This window comes from Cetorhinus maximus, chromosome 31, assembly GCF_964194155.1.
Source record: "Cetorhinus maximus chromosome 31, sCetMax3.hap1.1, whole genome shotgun sequence".
Taxonomy (NCBI): domain Eukaryota; kingdom Metazoa; phylum Chordata; class Chondrichthyes; order Lamniformes; family Cetorhinidae; genus Cetorhinus; species Cetorhinus maximus.
The window spans coordinates 13,222,803-13,226,666 of record NC_135909.1 but is presented as its reverse complement, the minus strand read 5'-3'; the positions used below and the strand labels follow the sequence as shown (position 1 = coordinate 13,226,666).

The 3,864-nt window shown below is 43.9% G+C and overlaps 1 non-coding gene across 1 annotated transcript; it reads left to right on the top strand.

Annotated features, from left to right (window-relative positions):
• Positions 1–201: 201 nt before the first annotated feature.
• On the top strand, positions 202–291 carry trnap-ugg (transfer RNA proline (anticodon UGG)). Its single transcript is given in 2 exon segments — positions 202–237; positions 256–291. It is a non-coding gene; the product is annotated as a tRNA-Pro (tRNA).
• The last annotated feature ends 3,573 nt before the right edge of the window (positions 292–3,864 follow it).

Sequence of the window (3,864 nt, the reverse complement as noted above, 5' to 3'; positions counted from 1 at the left end):
TTTGACCTAATGCGGCATCAAGGAACTCCAGCAAAACTGAAGTGAAAGCAAATAAGGCGGGAAACTCTCCAATGGTTGGAGTCGTCCCCGGAGTTTCTAAAACATTGGAAAATATTTCCAGCATGAACTGTAATTCGCTTATGATTGATGCACTTTGTGTGACAATGAAAGGATTCCTTGTTTGCGTTTTGTTATGCAGCTGGCTCGTTGGTCTAGGGGCATGATTCTCGCTTTGGGATTTTCGTTGAGTTGATATGCGAGAGGTCCCGGGTTCAAATCCCGGACGAGCCCGTCTTAATGCAGCATTTTTATTTCGCGCTCGAGGTGGTGGCAGTTCCGGAAATCAGGACCAGGTTTGAACACCCGGGAAGTCATTGCAGGGAATGCATCACTTCAACACACGTGATATAAATGAATGCCAAGTTTAAAGAACGTTTCTCCGTGCCATGAGACTCTGAATTTATTCTAATGCATCAAATGAGTGAACTGTCTACTTGTGGATTCATGTGGGACGCTGACTGCACTCAGTTTCAATCTTGACTGAAAGGACAAGCAGAGCTGGGAATCCCAGTGTTTCATTTTAATTTACCACATTTTAGCTGTGTTCCGGTGCTTGCAGTGAGCTGGGAGGGGTTTCTTTTTGCTACCAAATGCTTGTAAGTTCCGGTCTTTCCGCGGTGGGTTTTCACACTGTGTAGAAACATGTTGGATATCAGGTTGAAGTGTTGAAGCGTTTCACATCAGTCGGTTTACAACAGTCCCTGATCTGATGTGATGCACATTTATTTTAATGACATAAACTACGTTTCCATCTTTATACATCTGGCCGAATATTCAGTGCTTGTACTAAAGAGGATCATTTATTTCAACAGTTCATGGATGCAAAAAGTATAGAAGGCGGTTTAATAGACTGTATTTTGCGTCGAGGTGGCCGAGTGGTTAAGGTGATGGACTGCTAATCTATTGTGCTTTGCACGCGTGGTTCGAATCCCAATTTCGTCGTTACTTTATCAACTGTTTCCGCCTTATTGCGGTGGTTTTGCAGAAGCTCTGCCTGGAATCACTGATGTAATTCTCCAACCCAAGTTATGAGGCCAGCTTGCTTCGACTTTTCTTGTAAGATCTTGGATTCGATACTTTTGTTCACAATAACATGGGGATCGGACTTAGAGTCCATTCGACATGATATTTCCATCTCTCTCTAAGGAGAAACATTGGAGCAGTGGAAATATTCCGGGGACTTGGGTTCATTTCCCACCATAGTTGCTGATGGAAATTTAACTCAATAATTAAAACCTGCAATTTAACGCTAATCTCAGTGCTGGTTCTCGGATGTCTTCCCTGGTCTGGCCTACATATGAGTTTGATTCCTAACTGCCGCTGAGAAAGCCACTGAGTTCAAGGACAGTTTGGGATGTATAACAAAGACTGGCCTTGCGATCGACGCTCACATCCCCTGAAATAATGTTTTAAAAGGGTGAATGCGCACCTCACTGATTGGATCTTCCATCAGCCCCTGTAATGGACAGATGTGTTGAATAATAAAGCGCTTTGTGACGTCAAGAAAAAGATCAATTCAGAACATCTCAGTGAAACCGAGGCTCAAACCCACATCTGCGAACAGAAGGGAATCAGAATGTTGGCAGTTTTTACAGAGCGATATTGTTGAGCTGAATGTTCACACTGGAAGGCTGTAAAGTTCCTCATTGAAGGATGAGGCGCTGCTCCTCGAGCGAACCTTGATCTTATTCGGAACATTGCAGGAGTCCGAGAACCGAGTGATCAGGGTGAGAACCAGGTCGCCAGTCATTTCGTTTCACCAGCTTTACTGTGTGGATGAGTTGGTTGGACTTTCTGTTAATTTACCGCACATTCTTGGCTGTCAGTTCTGTCGCAGGAAAATGTCACTTCAACACTTTCTGCCAAAAGTAACCCCATCCCAACTCTTACTGCCCTGAGAAACTGTCACTTAGACATGTGATGACCAGTAATTGAAGTGAGCGCTGCCTAACTTCCCTGACCGTTAATTCCCCCTGAGCTTCTTTACTAAGTCGAATTAAAGCTGAATTTCTGCAACCCTATAACACAGTTAAAATATGGTCAAGTAATATGAAGCTGTAACCCTCCCGCCCCACCCATCATCATCTACCCCCACAACACGCCCCTCCCCTCACTGCATCCCCCCAACTGCCACCACACTCGCCTCCCGGACCCACCACCCCACCCCCCCCCCCCCCCCGCCACCCCCAGCTCTGCCAGTCTGAATGTTATTTCAGACAAGCCTACAACTCCATGTTGAAATCAGGCTGTGAACATTTCGACCCGATAGGGCTGTGTACAAATAGGGTCACATGGATTTCATGGTTCTGAAAGAAAACATACCTCGGAGACTGTGTTTTAAAAAGTGGACTTTTTTTTCCTTTGAGAAGAGAAGGACCAACTGCTTGATGTTGTCTCGGATCAGTACTGGGGGAGTTACTGTGAACACTGACCCCATCTCAAGGACTGCACAACCTGACCTTTGCCTTGATACATTGACGTTTAATGTTTGGCAAAATTGTCCCCTTTCTAAAGAAGGGTCATAAGTACTCGAAACGTTGACTCTGTATTTATTTCTCCCCACAGATGCTGTTAGACCAGCTGATTTTCTCCAGCATTTTCTGTTCTTGTTTCTGAGTTTCAACATCCCCATCATTTTGCTTTAATTTCCCCTATTTCTCTTTTTAATATCATGGTTGTCTATTATGAGTGTGTGTGTGTATGTGTGTGTGTGTGTTTGTGAGAGAGGGAGAGCGTATGTGTGTGTGACTTATGGTATCTCGAAAGATTAATTCGCATAATTTCAGATCCATACTGTATGTTCATAAGCTTTATTTTTCTATTCGAAAATACCTTTTTTTATAATAAACAAACAAATTTATGGTTTATTGAAATAATCCACTTTTAAACCTCTTTTATTCCCGGGAACACTGGTGAAGGTAAATAATTGGCCATTTTGGTGAGTGAAATGAACATTTGAGCTAATGTTGTGTCCTGTGGAGTAGTGGGACTAGACCAACGGCGCACTCCTCCCATCCCTCTCGTAACAGGGTGCTCACTCAGAAACTTAGCTCCAGGTCACTGTCGACTCCTTCTGTAAAGCAGATGACATATTGGGCTTCTCACTAAACATGCAGAAAACTAAGATCCGATTCCAATATTCGTGACTGAGGAAGACCCCCAGAAACGGCTGCACACAAAGAGCTTACTGAAAGGTCAAATTATGTTGTTTCAGTGAGTTATAGAAGTGACCTTGGAGCAGGTTAAGCAGCATTTCCTGTGTTTCAATGATAAATTCGGACCTGAATTTAAAAGGAAAGTGTAAATATTTGTAACACTCATGAGCTCCGTCCGCCGCATGACTGAGGCGAGCTCATTTCTCGACCTAATCACTGAGAGACACAGACACAAAGAAATAATAATAAACAAGAGGGAAACAATGGATTAATTGAATTCCAATTACGGCCCCTGGTTAATGTTAAACATTGCAATGGATCAAGAGACGGATTTTCAGGAATTTAAATTCCCAATGACCGATCGATGGACCAGAAGCTGGGAACATATGAGAGTTGCACGGTTGTTAGCATAGTTTAATGGGAGCTGAGTTGACCAGCGGTTTTTCATATGCTTTTATCAAGAAAGGTGAAACCGAGCTTTATTCCAGTAACGTGGACCAGTGGGCACAGAGCTGCCCGTGTGCTTTGGAGGAGGGCAAGTCTCCCCTCCCCTCAGAAGCTGGACTGGGTATCCCCAAAAACTGATGGCACTATCAGCTGGCAAATAACACGAGCAGCAGCTGCCCAGGTAAAAGGATTTGCAACTTGT